Source organism: Anopheles coluzzii, chromosome 3, assembly GCF_943734685.1.
Source record: "Anopheles coluzzii chromosome 3, AcolN3, whole genome shotgun sequence".
In the NCBI taxonomy this organism is placed as follows: domain Eukaryota; kingdom Metazoa; phylum Arthropoda; class Insecta; order Diptera; family Culicidae; genus Anopheles; species Anopheles coluzzii.
In genome coordinates, this window is record NC_064671.1 from 6,628,776 (window position 1) to 6,647,324 (window position 18,549).

The following is an 18,549-nucleotide window of genomic DNA, read 5'->3' on the forward strand; positions in this document are numbered from 1 at the left end:
CATCACATGGGAGTTATCAGCAGCAGTTTATCCTGTTGGCAGTAGGGTAGAGGCAGAAACAGAATGCTTTCTTTGTAACGATGCAAACAGAAAGAAGGAGGAAGAAAACATGAAACGTGCAACAGAATAGCAGTAGTAGAAAATTCCCTTGAGAAAAGCTGGACACTGTTGGGAAAATTTTTACAGAGAGCGCCAAACGAACGACCGATCGAGAGAGGGAGATTTGTTGGACGAAGAGCTGGAGTTGGGAATTACTCAATTTGAAGAAAATGCAGGGTTAGTCGTCGTAGGTTGATCGAGGAATAATTATATTACAGTTTGACAGAGCTAATGGTTTCTTCTTGAGCTCAGATCTTCGCTTTGAATCACAATGCTCAGCCAGTCACTAATAATATTGAGAATTCTCCAACATCCCAGCAACGAACCCTGTAAAAACGCATCTATGCTGCTCGTTCTCCCTTTTAGCCAATGAGAGAAAGAGCAAAAACCGAAGTCGAGAGAGAGAGAGCGCGCTTATACGGCTTCCACAGCTCTGGCGGCTTTTCGTTCTGCCCTTTCGGTTCAGTTTCTCCGAGAGACACGATTGCGTAGGTAACGGAAAGGTGCGTGCTCGTTGCGAGTGTTTGAAAAATAAAAGCGGTTTGAAAACCCCGAGTGGATCGTAGCATTCGATTTAGATAAAATTCCATCAACTAAAACCTCAGTGTGTTCTAACGACGGTAATTTGTGTGTTTTGCAAAAAGGGTTGTGACGCAGATCTTAAGCTTTGAGCTCCAAAGACGAAGGTGAATCTTCTGAAATCGTTCCTCGGAAGTGTTTAACATACAGCAGATGCTAAAGTTTGGAATTCAATGTCAAAACATCCAGCTTGATCGACGGTGTAGAGATTGTGTGTGTCTTTGGCGAGTGGATACGGATTCCCTTCGAGAAACTAACGCCTCAACCTCAAGATCGACCCAAGAAAAGGCATCGTCGTGTAGGCTTGTTTAGCTTGTTGGTGAAGAGTTTTATTGCGACGCAGAATCAACGTGCCCTAACTGTGTAGAGTGATTCCTGTGCGTTTGGTAAATCTTCGTTTGTGTGTGGCGCGCGTGGGGAGTGTCTTTGGGTAGTTTTAGCGATTCTGTGCGAAATTTTCGGTAAAGTGTCTAGCTCCAGTGCTTAAATCGGGCAAAGAATGAGTGTTTCGTGCGTGCCGAGTGGTTTGAATTTGTAAACACGTGGTCGCACATTGGTCAGCCGCAGCCTAGACGCTACATTCCAATCCGTGGTGTCCGAAGCAAAGGGAGCATCGAGCGGAGAGCACAAACCGACGATCGATCGACGATCATTAACGAGTTGGCGGCGAAATTAGACAACCCGTTTGCTGTGTTCTTGGAGAGTGTGTTGGAGTTGGTGTGTCTTCCGTCTTCTAGCTTAAAGATTCAAAGGTAATTAATCTCCCACTTTATGTTCCGCCTGTCGGAATAGTACCGTTTCGTTGGAATGCTGTACTCCACTCAATTTGGTCAATTTGGTTGAGATGTCTCGAGAAGCTCGAGGAACTTTGAACAAACTGGCCCAGCTACATAAACATCGGTAGCATCATAAAACCAGTCCCGAAAAAAAGAGCGCAAAAACGCAAAAGAGCAAAATAAGAGCACAGAACAGTGTGGCGCACCGGTACATCTGCATGTGCGCCCGGCAACTTGTCCAGAGTTCTTGAGGTTCACACCGGGTTCCACCAAACACAAACTGCTGCATGTTTTATTATTGGATTACCCCCGCAAAAAAAACAACAACAACAACAGGGAAAGAAGGTGAACAAAACGGGACCTGTGCTAAGGGAGGCAAACAAGCCGGCAACTACGCAACCCCGAAACACGGCACGAAAGGAGCGTAGAAAAGCAAAGCGCAGAAAGCACAAAACGGTCCAGCAAACCCAGGGCCCCAGGGCGGCGGTCGCCGAAATTCTTCTGTAGGCTTTTAAGGTGCTTAGGTCAAGTTCATACTCGCTCGCACTGGCTTTGCGCCTGCTGGCGGAGTGGCTGGCTCTGTGTATGTTCAGCTCTCGCAGCGTTAGAGTAAAACGAAAATTAGACAACCATTACTCTGTGCAGGAAGGAGTTGGAAAGAATGCCTCCTCAAAGTGGGAAACCGAACCACGGTGGAAGTCCTGTTCAACCCGTTACAAAAATACACTTGGAGCGTTCTTCGCCTCTGTTAAAGTGCGCTAAAGTGAACTTGAAAATCGGGAACAAACGGCCCAACCTCATTGCTCGGCGAGGGAAGATTTTATGCTACCGCGTTTTTCAATCCCAAGCCATCCGTATTTAAACTGGTCCACGCCCCGAAGAGCGAGCGTGTTTGTATTGGTGGTACTTGAGCAATCAGCATGTACAGGATGCTACGGGCCTGGCCCGCGATGTCCTTGCTTGGGTAGGAGGCTCTGCACAAGTACTGGTACTGCGCAAAAGATGTGAAGAAGTTTTTTTGTTGTTGTTGTGGGTCTGTTTAATGTTTAGCCTCGAAACAGCGAGAAGCCTCGAAACGATCGTGTGTAGTGATAGGCACTTTTCCTTCTGCAAATAGTTGCAACACACTGGCACGCGTCCTTGAGCGTGTACCTTCTGTACTCGAGCACAAGCATTGCGAAACACCGCAACCCAATCTCGACGCCAATTCGTCCCATTTGACAAAACCCCGGTCCACATTGTTGCTGCGCGAAATTGGCCGCTCGATCGATTGTTTTATGCAAAATCGAGCGACAAGCGACGGTTCACTCGCCTTCGCTAAAGGCCATCAATTTACACGCTCCAGTTTTGTGAGCAGTCTGATTGACAGGCGCAAACAAACTCAGAATGGCTTTCGCAGAGGAGATTCAATCCGCTCGAGGGACCGATCGGGGGGAAGATCATCAACGTCGCATGTTACATTGTATTTTGGGCACTGGGGGGGCTGTGGTTTGAATGGGTGTGTGAGTGAGTGAGTAGTTTGAATTGGACAGAGAAATTACGTCGCTGCAGTTGCAATAATCACTTTGGATCGCCCGAATCGAAGGAGAAGTGCGCGCGCGCGCGGGGCGGGCGAGATACCACAGGCGACGTTGATAATCGCTGTGAACGTGACTTTTGGCAACATTGTTGTGGCGAGTCGGTTTTCTTATGCAGTTGGGTAGGTTGAAGATTGTTGTTTTGCTTTGTAGCTTGCTGTTGGGTGTCTTACTCATGGGGAAGATAGCTAACGTTCAAGCTGTGCGCAGTACGGGCGCTGTTTTAGTGCTGCAATATGCGATTGTTGGTGCCGTGACCAGGATTAATGGAGGTTATTTAGAGAATAATGTCTTTTTGTTGTGCCTTCAGAGCTCAACGTGATGGTTTCTGGTATTTTGAATAGTACAGTTGAAAAAGTCAACGAGAGACTTCATTCATTGTTGGTGCCATGACCAGGATTCGATGAAGCATTTCCTGACATAGCGCAATGCAAAAAAAGAAACTAAACCAACTGTATAATCAAATTTACACCAGAAAAACTCGTTCCACTCGATCGGTAAGTGGTGAGATGCTTCCTCTACAAGCTCGATCTGCTCCAGAAGTTCGTCACCCGTAAAGACCTTCATCCTTCCTTCCTTTCTCTCTCGCACACCCTTCCAACCGGATAGCCCAGTATGCAAATGCGCTCGAGCGAACGAATGCAACCCTAAACCCGGGCGCATCGAAGGGAACCGATGAACCGTATCCGTATCCATTTTCCATTCCCTTTCCTCAAACCTTTCCTCTCCCTCCCCCTGGTTGACATGATCGGAGTAGTTGTTGCGTTTTTTTTCGTTCGTTCGTTCGTTTGCGCTAACTACTACTTCTTCTTCCTGTTCGGTCCAACGGCAATCGGTCCAGTGGCTTTTGGGTGGCCAAATGGGTATGGCCAGGAAGTGAGCGAACAATTGCGCGCTTCGACCACACAATCGAGATCTGTGTTCCAGGAAAAAAAAACGACGACGACCAGGCAGAACGTTACTTAAACCTGGAACCATGGGGACGGTGATGAGCAGCGCACCTCTAAACGAAAGGGGGTACAAAATCAAAGCTAACCGGAGCACTGTTGGAGACAGGAAAATTACGCCCAGAAAAGTGCACTTTTTCTCTTGCTTTCACTACCCCACTGTTTGTAGGTATTGTGTTGGGTAAGCTTCTCGCGCATGCTAAATGTCAAACTCATTACATCCTTTGCCCCGTTGTCGTTTTTTTTGCATGCCCATTATGGTGGTTTTGCTCTTGTTTTGAGTGCCAAATTGTCGTTGTTTCCCCGCCTGTTGTCGCCGGACCCCGTTTTGCATGGGAGCCGAGTTGACAGACAGGAACTCGGGTTGGGGTTTGCGGTTCAGTGGGTCCAATTTTGTGCTTTCCTGCTCTTTAGTTTTGCGGGAGGAAATTTGGCAACTCGCAAACATTCCAGGATGTGTGCATTGCTACGCGTCACCTCACACAAAGGAAACACGGGCACGTACGGCCGGAGCGGCCATCATTGCCCACACTCGCTCTTCAGGCTGTAGTCGTCGCATTTAACTGTCACGTTTTGTGGAGTACGTCTGATTATGTTCGAGATTGGAAGTGGAAAAACGGATCCATACAGAGGAGAGAGAGAGATAGGCAAAAAAGCGATCCATTTTCCGAACGATCCTTGATGGAGGGACGGATCACGGATCACTGTTCGCTGCGTCGAGTGGAAAAAAAACATCGCAATTGCGCACTCGCCCTTGCGGTGCGGCGTTTGTCAATGTGAACGAAATCAATAAATTTCACGAATGTTGAGTGATTTAAACTGCCTTTGTTTATGGTGGATGGTTGTTGGTTGGATGGCTAGCACACTTTGGGGGATAGCATTCCCTTCCCCGGTGGGTTTGGTACGAGTGGGGATGGGTTTCTCGATCGACAGAGATCGCAAGATCGCAAGTCGTTGGAGCTGGAGCGAGATTTGCAGTGGGGAGTGCGACGGCGTGGGCTCGGGAAGAGTGCTTATTTTCATGCCAATCGTCAATTATCGGTGCCCCGGTTTCCTACCCGCGTTCTCGCACCACATGAAGGGCAGCTTTCCGCCGGCAGGGCTTGCAGGGCTGCGAATGCACACGAAGTCAAAGCAATCGATCAATAAATTGTGAAAATAAGCAATTGGAATTCCTTGTCTGGGATGGGGGAGATGCAAAGGGAGCGACGGAAAGAGAAGGGTAAGAGAAAGATGGGCTTAAAACAAGAACAGAGGAGTAGTATTTTGGCACTTGAAGGTGGCTTGACATTGATTTTTGGTGCATTTAACAACAAGATATTTCATTACATATAAATTCACTTCATTTCACGCTTACAGCTACATTAGAATAATACGAATTGATTCCAAACTTGTAGAAGATTGGAGTAACTGAATCTTATATTTGAAGAAGCAAACGTTACAACCCGTTCCCGTGTGCTTCAAATCGATTAACAAACATTTGCAACTGCAAACGCTTAAAATTGATTACAAACCATTGAAATGAGGCAACCACCGCGTCTCGTTAGTGTGCCCGGATGTGGCGGATCGGTTTAGCTACAGTCTCTCTTGATGGCCTTCGTGCGTGAAATTGGCCGCCATTCCTTGACCAGCATCCGGAACTTTGACCTTAAGCAGTGCTAGATAAACATTGCTACACCCGAATGGAATGTCAGCTTCCACCACCTTCAAACCTTCCAAAAACGCCGCAAGAGTTGGAGACACACACAATAATGTCCCTTCGATATCGTCAGAGCCGCTCGAAATAACCATTCGAAGCTTAGCGTTTTACGGGCACTACAAGATATTAGCGGACGAGTTTACAACGCACTGGATTGCCGGATAAATGCCGGATGATTTGAGTATTTACAACCGCTCGAATGCTGCGCGCTGGCAGAGAAACTTCTAGCCGACTGTTATGTCGAGACGAGTCGCCGCCTATCTCTAGCCCTATCGTATGGCCGTTAGCTCAAGAACGATGCCCCCAAAAGCCGCTTATTGGTCATCAGCCGGAATGGATTTCGATTTCTCGAGCACACACGACAATGTTGACTGGTCCGGTCGCACTATGATCGTCTCAAATAAATAGCCATAAGGTTAGCTGTAGCGGAGGGGACTAGACAGACGAACTTTTGTCTAGCCGTGAAGGGAGTTATCGTGATTTGTTTGGTGTACCATCACGAATGCGTCATCGTACAAATCATTCTTAGCGTTGCATCATCGAGGGAAGGGGAGCCGCACACGCAAGCGTAAAACACGGCTTCTTTAATCCGAACGAAATTAGTCGTTCGATCGCGATTGTGGCGGAAAAGTGTGTCCGTTTGTTCCGTCCCGGGCCGCCGTTGCATAGGCAAATGGATCCAATAAAATAATGCCGGCGTTTTTTTTGTTGGTATTCTACACCTAGAAGTGCAATGGGTTTTATGTGCATGGAATGGGAATGGTTGCATCGATGCAAGCGGGAAACATCGGCGATCAAGAATCGGCGAGCGCGGGCAGACGACGAACCTCAAAATCGGTTCGCCACGGACTGTCGCTCTGGGAGAAGTAATCTCTTAATCCGGTCATTATCGAACTCTGAAACATTCCAAATAAAATACCGATCAGTGATCATCAGTTGAGCGTACGGGAGAGAGAGAGACGGTATGGAGAGAAAGGAAAATGGTCTTCGCAAAGAGACTGTGGTCGGCGTCCCAAAACGCCGTACACGATGAAAGATCAAACGATCCTTCGGGGGGAAAAGGGAAGGTGTAATGAGAAAGAGAATGTAAGTGTGCTGTGAAAAGCACACGGGGAAATGAACAGGGAACAGAGAGGATGAGGTCGTAGGTAAGGGATAAAATAATAGCAATAAAACCGGGTCGAGACCTGTTGGCCTTTTGGTGGGCGACCCATCAGTCTAGACGGGGGAAGAAGTTGGCGTTGACGATTCACCCGAGCTGGGATTTTTTTCTTTTGGTTCCCGTGTTCGTACTCTTCCCTCTCTTACTCCGGTGGGGTGAATCGGAAGATACGCGCTGGACCACCACGATCGAAAAGCTTCCGATCGTTGGAGGATTAATTCGGAGGTTTTATTTGCCGCAGGTTGCGTGGTTGCGCTGCGTTTTTTTTCTTTTGTGGAGAAGTTTCCAAGGTTCTATCAGGGGAAACAGATCCTCTAATGCGTGTAGGTTTGTTTCCGGAGCTAGAACCAATAGAGTGGGAAACAGAGCTCAAAGGCAAGAAAACACGGAAGAATGTTTCTTCCGAGGCTTAACTTTGGGCCACAGGGTTTGGGTCATTTAGGTCGACACTGAACAAGCGGATAATGTCGGGTTTTTCGGACCATAAGGTCCAGCAGGAAGAGCCCAAAGCCCCGAAGAGAAGACCCCGAAACGATCACCCCAACACTAATGTGGGAATGAGTGATCATAAAAGTGAAAATCCATTCCCGTGGTAATGGGGGTTCTCGGGGAGTTCTACAGACACGCAAGAAGCATCGCCCATCAGACCGACCCCGGAGCAAGATCTTTATCCGACAGCCCAAAGACAGCCCGAGCCCGAGCCCCCGTTCGTGACAAATTACTACCATCCGGTGCCAATGGAGGGAACTTCCGAAAACCCAGAGGAAAAAAAACATCCTCTATAACACCCTGTGTGTGAGAATGTATGCTTCCCTCGTTGCGAGGAATGACAGGGCACACGGGTAATTATTGTGAGTTTGTGGTGTGCGATTTGTGGTCTGTGATTTGCCGACCCAATACGGCTTGGGCCCCAGATTGCCGGCAGCGTCCGGACCTGAAACGGAGCGGAAGTTACGCGATCTTTGCGGCCTGTCAGCAGCTCTTCTCGTTCCAAGGTCGATGGGACTATTTTTCGGACCCGGGGATCGGGCCAATTGCTTGAGAGTCACGCGGAAAATGCTTCAAACCGACCACCGACAAAACACACTGTTCGTGCAGTGGCAGCAGCAGCAGCAGCAGCAAGCAGTAATATGACGCAATAATTATTCAATCTAAAGCGTGAGTCAGCTGAAGCATAAAAACCACAGTGAGGGTTCTGAAATTGAATCAGAACATTGGCAGGCTAGAATCCATGTGCTCTTCTATTGCCTGGGCAGCGGCGCTAATGATGGGTTCAGTGTTGCTCCCTCCTCCAAGACCGCCAACGGCCGTGCGTGCCGTCTATTGCAAAGGTGGATTGATCTAATGGCGCAAGATTTGCGTTTTTTTTATTGTGTTTTTCTGGGTGTTTCGCAAACTGCCGAAAGCTTATTGTCGGTCGAGTTGTTTGACTGATAAACTTTAATTTAGTTTCACGGACGTGTGGTTTCGTTTTGTTTTGTCGTCGTGGAGCTCAACTTTGCTAACTTGATTGTTGGCCTGGTGCGGGAAGTTCTCATCAATCCATCAATTGAAGAAGACTGTGTCTATTGTGGTCTTTTGTGGACGCTTGTTTTTTGGGCATAAGAAAATCCTCAGCAAATCGTTCTCATTCCGCCAAGATCACGGAAGATATAGACCATACGCGCGATCATATAAAGCCAAATCTCACGGATACGATCAGGGTGATTTTTGGTGGACTAGCGTAGACAGAACGTGACAGTCGATTATAATTCAGAGCCTAGCGAGTCAGAACAGAAGGAGGACGTCCATATCGAGAGAGTCGGGTTGGGAGTTTTCTCACGTCCAAAGCCATCAGCCACTGCTGGAAAGCGTGAGGCCATGGTTCGTGCGACTCCGAGGGAGCTTAAAGACTTTTCGGAGTAGGTGCGGAGAGCCATAAAACAATTACCTCGGTTTAGTGGGTGCTTCTTAGCTTTTCGGAAGTCGGGACATGAGGTTAGGAATAGGGAGCTCTGTACGTATGTTATGCAATAATTGGTTTAGATCGTTATCATGAGAGGGAAAACAAAAACCCAAAGCACCAGCAGGGAATGTGGTGAGTTCCGGAGGGCAGCCTCCTCCTATCTGCCATTCACAATCTTGGGCTGTATAATGACCAGAGGAAAAGCGATTGTTTGGCTGGCTCGTTTCGTCACATTGTAATGGGGGAAACCATTTGATCCGGGGGAACTTGAAAGACAGGAAGTAAGGTCTGTCACAATGCTCACAATACTAAGCTCCAAACCGGTCAATGAAACGAAAGCAGCGTTGTTTGATTAAAATCGTTGCTTCGGGTCATCGCCGAAGGCAACGCGTTCGGTCAGCGACGGCTCAGCGTGGCCGCAGCACCAACACCAACAGGTGATTAAAAATAAATGAACCAAGCAATGCCTTTATCATCCACTTAACTATCTCTACCTCGCCGAGGGGTAATTGAGTCGACTTTTCGCGCGACTTTTCGCCACAGCAGCAGAGTCGGCCTCAAGATGCTGCTTTTAACCATGACTGGCGCACATCAATTTCCTGCCCGTTGTGATAGGGCAAATAATTGCGCCACTGAATGGGTTTTGTGGTTCGGCATGATCATGCTCGGTACAAAAACACACACAAGCATACACTTTGTTGCAAACAACAAGGCCGGTGCGCGGCGCATGTGGAGAAAGTTGATCGGCTTTTCGGTCCACCTGGTTTGGTGACCCGTAAGGCGCTGCTCTGGGTACGTGAAGATTACATTGAAAGCAATGCATGTATGTGGATGTTAAGGGGGGTTCGTCACTTATGCGGTCGTTCTCGAGTGCGGTCGCGGCAGCAGCCACGGCAGCAGCCACGGTGGAATCTCAGCGACTGATAGTGGGGAAGCGGGAAAAGCGATAAAGAAAAGCCCGGTCCATTGGCGAGGGAATCGCCGCCCCGATAGGGGCGGACCGTTTGAGTTTCAGAGCTAATTTTCTCCCATTATGAGATGCTCTCCATTCGTCCACGGGGAGGGATTGATGATGTCCGGGACGATCGGAACTTCTTCCCCTCGCCCCATAGGATGGTGTAGTTGGCGACTGCTAGAGGGCGCTCTAGTAACCGTGGAGACAATTTTACACCATGCGCAAGAAGGGTTGCCTGTAGAAGCCAGCAAAGGGTCTGTCGGCCAGTAGGGAGAGCATACCGAGATGTACGATATCGACCTACCTCCGGTCGAGTCAAAGAGGAGCGCAAATAGCGCGCCAAACGATCGCCGCTCTTACCCCGACCTGAAGACGCGCCACGTCACTGATTGCTGTTTGATAGCGTCGGAATTAATGTTGGCCTTTTTGTCGTAATTATTTTACCTTCCTGTGTGACGGTGTGTGCTTTCATCCTCTCGCCCGATCGCGGCATTTGGTCGTCGAACAGTGTCGAACCTCTTTCGTCATCCGATGGCTAGAGAAGCGACCTCCCCACATTTGCCACAGTGTTTCGATTTGCTCCGGGGTTTGACCTCCGTGCGGGTTTCCCTTTGGTGAAAAATCTTTCATTAATTTCTATATCAAACGCCATGGAACCTGGGAGGGTAAACTGATCTTCAGCTGATCGTGTCGTGTCTCTGCAAAACGCGGCTTACCTCTGCTCCAACTAAGGCGAGTGAGGTGTTGCACGCTGATGAGACGGTGAGACAACATTGGTAAATCGTTATTACTATGATTTGTACTCGTCGTGCTGTCGTGCGGCTGCCCTCGCTGAAGGCTGATGAGTGTCGTTCGTTGTAGGACAATTGGGAGGAGGAGGAGGAGGAGGAGGAGTCGAAGGTTTGCTTAACAACACTCCTTTTTACCACATCTTACCGTTTGCGATGGGCAGCAAGAAGCAAAAGGACGATGAAGCAACAGAAGAAGACAGAATACACATACCGATCTCGCGAAGATCCACCACCTGGGCGAACATATCGTGCGTATGTGCGTGCGTTTGTGTATGAGAAGATCGCGGCACATATTTTTTCTTTCGTTACTTTGGCACCGGTTCCTCCGTTTCTGTCAACACGGGTTTCGCGGTGATTGCGATCGGTGTTTTTATTGTGCTTGGAGTAGTCGTGCGAGAGTAGCCTTCCTTCTCCCAACCCTCCTCTGATCAACCTATCAATGATCGCGTGAATGACGAGGAATGTGAATTAGATTTCTGAGGTGATGTTTGCTCCTTTTTCCTCTCATGTACTCTAATATGTTAGCTGGACGGAGGACATTCCTGGCGGTGCTTGCGGTGGCTTCGTTTCTGGGAGGGAGTGTTTGGTTTCGAAATTGGAATGCTGCGTTTCGGTGGTTCAATGTCACGATCCTCGACTTGAGCTGCGGGCGGGCTTAGATTGATTTTTTTTAATGACGTAAAGATGTGGGGGAGCTGCAAATGGGAATTTTAAACGATTTTTAATGATTGACAAGTTTATGGGTTAATAATGTTGCAAGGCAAGTCTTTCCCATTGTGGCTCAATTTTGGCCTATTCTTTGGGGGTGTGTAAAGAAGCAAGCTTACTGCAGTTAAACCCATTCCCTATTGTAGGTACCTCATTATCTCACGAAGCTGCAGCTGCAGCTGGTACTATCAGCTCATTCTCATCATCCTCGCCAGCAAATCATTCTAGGCCCGCTAATGGCATTTCGCTAATGGCATCCAGCTTCTTCTCGCGATTTGCTGATTGAAAATGCTTTGCTTGCTTTCGCTTTCTGATCGACGTTCTGCTACACTTCTTCGCCTCATAGAGATGCCATTGCCATTGGACCGCCTACTGGTTTTCAATTTTCCTAAGCCTACAAGCACTGAGTGTGCCCTCGGAGAGAAGAGCTTGCCGGCTTGCTTTGAATTCTTTACGCCGTCCAGCAATGTGTACTTGAAGCTATAATGAACACAACAAAAAAGTGAGACGCTACAAAAAATGGATGAAATAAAATATAATAATAATAACGAATAACTTACGCTCGAGTTGATCGAGAAGATGATGGTGGCGATGGTGGTGGTTCGTGGTGGAGTATGTCGGTATGCTTGCGGTTGATTGCGATCAGTGCTCACGACTGCTGGTAGTACAGAAGGGTTCAAGGGGGGGAGCGTGTCTGTGTCGTGAGATCTCGCATCTCAAGGGAAGATGAGCTCGCGGCGAAACACTTCAACAGTGATGTGGGCATCGTGTCTGTCATGTCCGTCAAGCGGTGAAGTCTCTGGAGGGTTGAAGATGACACACACACACACGCATACACGGGAGCAAGCGAAATATGAGCTATCGAGCAGAAGCGTTTGCAGCGTTTTGTGGGCCCGCTAGCAGATGGGGCCAACCGAGGGGAAGACTGTATTCCCAGAGCCGTGGGCAAAGGGCGGTCACTGATCATGCGTGATCTTTGTGAGATCTCGGGACAGGTCGGGAACTGTGCAAATGGAAAATATTGTGAAAGTGTGTGTTGGGTTTGGAGCGGGAAAGTTGAAAGGTTGAACGATATCGAAAGACGCCGAACGGACGGTCGAAATCGAGGGGACCGATTTTTGGGGGGAATTTTTTGTTGTTGTTGTTGTTTCGTTAATTCGGCGGTTCCTCTTTTGGACGGCAAGAAAAGAAAGTAGCCTGTTGGGAGCGTTTCGGGGCGGTTCGGACGTTGGGTCGCAACTTTCGGGACCAGGCAGAGGGCGAGCTGTGTGTAAGATCGCCCCGTAAACTTGAACCTGAACCGATAGAAAAGGCCGTTTTTCTCTTAGGCCCGCGAAAGGAGCGCAATGAAGAGAAGGAATAGAGCAACAAAGAGAAAGAGAGAGAGAGGCGACGATTTTTCGTTGTTACTGGTTTGCCGTTCCTAAAATGAGGCTCATGGGACCTGTTTTTTTGTTGGTGCTGAGTGGTGGAGCGGGTTTTCTGTAGCACCACTCCGCTCCGCTCACGAAAGTGATCGATGAAAGAAGAAATTATGATACGATCGAGGCGATACTGGTGGCAGCGGCAGCGGAAAGAAAGGTGTGCGCAGCATCAACAACAGCACCGAAAAAGAAAAACCGCGGTGACAAACTCCGAGGAAGAAAGGAAAGAAAAGCTGCCAATAGCAAAAAAAAACGAAAAGAAAACACAAAAACGTAACAAAAAAAAAGGCAAAGAAACGCACCAAACGCAGCTGGGAGAAAGAGAGAGAGAGAAAAACAGAACCGAAAAGTAGAATGAAAGAAATGCAAAAGCAAAAAAGATGGAAAAAGTGCGTGAATGTATGAAAAAATAAAGACATACAACACACACACAGACAGAGCACAGCAGCAAAAGGGGAAAGGTGGAAGGGTGGAAAAAGAAAACAAAACACGGTCAAGCTAAGTAGAGGAAGAAATGCAGAGGTGTGCACGGAGAAATGGAATGAAACAAAAAACCAAAAATCAAAAAAACAACCGATAATAACAACAACAACAACCGAAACGCCCGAAAAGCGCCAAACTTATGGCCCGGCGTTATGAAAGTTGACCGTGCGAGGTAGGGAAAACGTGGTGGTGTGCCCTCTCCTCCCAAAGGCCCGCGGCTTGGTGCGACGGTTTGGCCTGAAGACCGCTGAATGAACCGAAACGCGCTCGAAACCGAACCGATCGAAGAGTTCAGTGAACTTTCTCCCCCGGTGGTGCTGTTCGATATTGATGGTAATGTGGGACAGGGAGAGGGGGGGGGGGGAGGGGGTTAAAACCTCTGGAAAGGGTGAAAGGGTGTAGTGGGAACGCGATCGCTGCACGGCAAGGCGGCAAAGGAGGACATCAGAGCGCGCCGTGCAACGGGATCATTTGTGGATCGTCGGGTATGGATGATCGCTGCCCGGCTACTAGAGCACGCTCTCTGGCACGTTTGCAATCACTGGACAGGGTTCCCTGTGGCCGACTTCTAAACCATGCAGCTAGAAAAGGCCGAAGGAAAATCTCGATTAAAGGGAGGTTGGTAATAAATTTCTTCCGAGCTCTACAGAGCCATCGCACGCGGTCGATTGGAAAATGGTCAATGGCGAGATGGCCTGAGAAGGTCCTGAGTCTTCACCGGATCTTCAGCAGATCCGAACGAAACAAAGCAGAGAGGTTTTTTTTATTCTACTGCGCGTAATGGAAGCTGCATCAAACTTTATTTTCTCCTTGTGCTCTCTCCCTCTCTCTCTCTCTCTCTCTCTCTCTCTCTCTCTCTCTCTCTCTCTCTCTCTCGATCTGTCTCTTCGGTTCATCATATCATCTGGGGAAGGCTTCTAATTTGATGCAGGTCAACGTGGCGGGAACGCGAAACGAGCATGGGCATGATGGGCCACTTAGCGAAGGAAATGGTTAACGGTTTCCCCTGGCCAAACACGGGAAGCAAGAATTGAAGGTTAAATTAACTGGTGCCTCGCATCAAACACGCGAGAAGGAAGGAGCAAGAGAGGTGAAGAGAGAAAGAGAGAGAGAGGTGAAATATTTTGCAAAGTCTTGCATAACACATCTCGTTTGGCCGTAGGTGGTTCCGTTCGGGGCGCGCGCGTTTGGCAATAAGTTTGGACATGGGCTTTGGGGATGTTGTCTGCTATTAGTCATCAGCTCTGTGGAGTCCATCGCGTCTTATTGGTGCGTACGAAGAAAACGAAAGGAGTAGGTTTGGTTTTGAATACTTGATCAATTATGGGTATTTATTAGATGATCAGCATATTGACTTCTGTCAAAATGCTTCATAAGGATGCCATCAATTTATTCCCCAATGTCTGAACTCCAATGTACAGTAATGATCATTTATGGATATAACGCCCCTGGAATACGTCCCAAAATTATTCCAACAAAACTGGAAGGAAATAAAGCCTCACATTTTCACCATAAGGGTCACCGTTTAACACGACCATGTGTGACGCTCTAGCTCGGGGTGAGCTAGAAGAACAACAGGCTCAAACGCCCTCTTCCTGTCTCTTTAGCCCATGCTAACACCCCTATGATTATGGCGCACGATCTAACAGCACGCTCACGAGAGAACGTATGATAAGCCTGATCTGGTCCCGCTTCTTTAGCAGTGTTGATTTATAGTTTGTAGCATCCAACCGTCCTTGTCGCGGGGAGAAAAATCCCTCCAAAAAGGGGAGGAAAAGCAACATTCAATAAATATTGTAACGTGATAAAATAATATGCTTCACACAACCCGGCGTGCATGCGTGTGTTTGAATGCATCCGTTTTAGTCCTCCGCCAGTTTCATCGATGAGCCGCTGCCATAAATCATCTGCACACAAGCGTCTAATCATCCGCACCGAAAGTGGGCCCACTGCTTAGAGCGGTGTCTGCAGCTAGAGGCGTACTCCTCGCGCTACGAAAATTAGTAGCCCATCCGCTCTCTCGGCGATCTCTCTTCCTTCACCGGTGGACCCGGGCGATTATTTATGATCTACATTCCCATAAATGTCGCCGCGGTTGACTCTTTTTGCTTGCCTCCCCTTTTGCGCTGTCACGCAAGCTGCAGCTCCCGGGAGACGTGTGCGTGCACTGCGCGATAGGGCTGCCATGTTTCGATACGTCTAATCCGAACCCGGATCGAACTCGATCCATAAATCAATGGCAGCTGATCGGCAGGACGTGGAGGCTGGAACATAGGTGGTGGAACAGAGCGGAACCTGTTTGCCCAGATAGAGGACCCAGATGGTGGTGGACCCAGATGTAGGACGTGTTGCCCGTGTTGCTTCCGTTTTTGAGATGTGTGCGGGCTGCGAAAGTGTAACAATTAGCTGGTTGGAAGAGAAATTTAAATGTCCAAGTAGACGAACTTGGAGAGATTAGGAACTAGATTGATAGCTTTAAGGAGGTATGTTCGAATTCTCTGAAGATCTGTTCCGTTCTTTGCAACATTCTTTCTAACTTGGTTGTAAATACTTGAATGCTTGTACCTCATAAATACAGCGCGTTGGACAGATATTGGAACAGATGGTCTACCGCGGTCCAAACACTGATCACGATCGTCGATAACATCATCAACTCAGCCTACCAGTTATGCGCGTTCCCCGGCATTCCCCCGTTTCAGAGCTGGCAAGGAAGCTCACGGCGAGAACGGAACCGGCTTTTCTCTTTGGCTGCTTTGGCACGCATATCAACCGCTTTCAATGATAACCGGGGCGAGTACCGGCTTCGAACGACGAAATCCGTTCGACGCTCATGAGCGAATGAGAATCATGAGATACAACTGTCAAGCATTAAAAGACGTTTATATCTACGATTCAAGGATGGTTAAGTTTTGAATTTTGAATTTTTTGGCCGTTGGTATTGGATTTCATTCGTTACATCATTATTGGATGATTTGCTATGAATTATAAGGTAGCTTTACTCACTTTCTTTAAATTTGAATTTAAGTTATTTCAAATTTAGGAGGGACGACAGGATTGGATTTACTTTATAAAAAAGTATAAAAATACTGATTAATTTTATTTCAAAGAGTTGAATGAAAAATATGAAAAACATTTAATTTGACCTTTACATGAATATTCAAATATCTATATATATATATATATATATATATATATATATATATATATATATATATATATATATATATATATATATATATATATATATATATATATATATATATATATATATATATATACATAAAACTTTTTTATTATAGATATTTGTATGTATATTAATATTCCGATATATTTTATGTTTTTTATATAAATTTTCAAAACTAATGAAAACTTTTTTTATTGGAAATAGATCACAAAACATTTTCAAAATGTTACATACCTCTAAGTTCAATTCACTACAAACATTTAAAGCAAAATTTGAAGCAAAACGTTACATTGAAAACAACATTCGTTCCAAATCCGCAGCGCAAAACCTCGCGGATTTCTCCCCATACAAACGGGAACGTTCGACCCCGGCAGGTAGAACTCATTCTTTCGCGCGCTTCTTACGGTCTCTCAATGGTACGTTATTTTAAAACTGAGCGCCAAGTGAGCGCCTTCTGACAACCGCGGCGAACGGATCTCGTCGTTCGAAGCCCATAGTCGCCCCGAACAACTCCGACAGCTTTCTACCTCCGCAGTTTTGTGTTGACTTGGGGCAGATATGTCGATAACATCGTCGCCTGGTGTGCGGCCCCTACCCAATGCCTCCTACCCCGGGGCCTCCACTCGAAAACGGGGTGGTATGGAACAGGTTTTCCTGTTTTGGACCGCGAAAACCAGGCCCACAGCTTCACCGGGTTTCGTGTCGCGTCACTGGTGGAGTCCATATGCACCGCTTGCTGCACCCGTCCACCGTTCCGTTGGGCGAGTTGAGATTCATGAATGGGAATGGGCATTTTGTAGGGGCCTCCTCATTCCTCCCTTAGTTTGAGTGCATCTCGTGTGCGAGAGAGTGAGAGAGGCGGCATGTGGTGAAGAAAATCTCGTCGTAACTACTCAAACATTAAATCCACCGAAGGTCGGTGTATTTTTATGCAAATGCTGTGCGTCCATTTAAATCGCCGCAGCGGAGGTTTCACTTCGATCCCAGCTTCGAGCCGAAGGGGTTAAGAGGTTCGATCTCATTTTCGGATGAAAGCTAGCTCCAGTGGGATGCCTCGTAATTGAACGCTGCTCGATGTCACCGACTGTCCGCCCGGAGCTGGGTACGTTATTAAAAATGCCTTTTCACCGATCGGCGGCGCGATCGGTCTGTGGATTCCTTGGGCTCCATTGAGGTTGCCTTAAGTAAGGGTTGAAAATTATACTATCGACCAGCGACGAATAAAGATGGCCTTGAACGACACCCAATCGGGCGGGTTCAAAAGGCTGCGATAGGCTTGCAGCTGAGTGTGATGGGGGAGAGAGAGAGCTTGTGGATAATTATGGCCCCCACTAGGCCTCGGTGAAATGATGACGGGTTATTACACACCCCTTTGGTCATTGTTCACTTGGAGCCTTGAATGTCTTGTAATGTAGTACAGGAACCCTCCACATCTCCCGGAGGCACTCGACAGGGTTGAAAGGTATGATGGAAGACCCGCGTTGGAAGGCTGGATTAAAAGACCCTTTCAATTACAGGTGGCCTATCATCGTTTCTGTTTTTTTCGTTTCACGTGCGATTGTGACACCCGACACTCTGAACGGGTTGTAGTGTTTCGTTTTTTCGGACTGTGGCGAGCAGGAATGTCGCCACAAATTAAAATAACTCAATCGATCAACTTTGCTGTCGCGCCGGGCGCACCAGGTAGACGCCTGTGTGGATTAAAGTCGGTTAAGGTTTCTGTTCTTGTTTGTATGGATGTTTGGGAAGGACATTTTGCGGTTATTCGAAGGTTTGTTTCTGCGCTAAAGAACGCAGACATTGTCTAATGTCTTTGGTAAATAAAACTTTCATAAGACACCAAGAACTTCTTTATTTAGTTTTCCTAAAACCACACCATCAAACAGTGTCAATCGTGATCTTTGGCTAAATCAAAATGGCCTTCGCTTCATGCGCCGTACGATCTTGATTGATCGATCAATTCCCAGGCGTGACATTTGCTAGTGATGTACCGGAATGCTGTAGCTGGTTTTGCGAAACGCACCAACAGGCTCGAAAAGACAATGCATTCTGGTTCATCAATCACGGACCACTCAGAATGTCAACCCCTCGATCTCGAGGAGAGCTTGGTGCTTTACGGTGACTTTATCTAAATGGTTGATGTAAGATGCAATCACGCTCGCACGATCCCTTGCTCGATATGCAGGCAAGCTGAAGAGGAATTGTCTACGATGACGTTGC

At 47.5% G+C, this 18,549-nt stretch overlaps 1 protein-coding gene across 2 annotated transcripts in view; it reads left to right on the plus strand.

The window, feature by feature from the left end:
- The first annotated feature begins 574 nt into the window (after positions 1-574).
- LOC120956926 (DNA N6-methyl adenine demethylase) overlaps positions 575-18,549 on the plus strand; it is a 43,850-nt gene continuing 25,875 nt past the window's right edge. Inside the window, exon 1 of one of the 2 annotated variants that reach the window (XM_049608468.1) lies at positions 575-1,430. The gene's annotated coding sequence lies outside the window, so the exon portion shown is untranslated. The remainder of the gene's footprint in view (positions 1,431-18,549) is intronic. The other variant, XM_040378747.2, reaches the window with a different exon arrangement.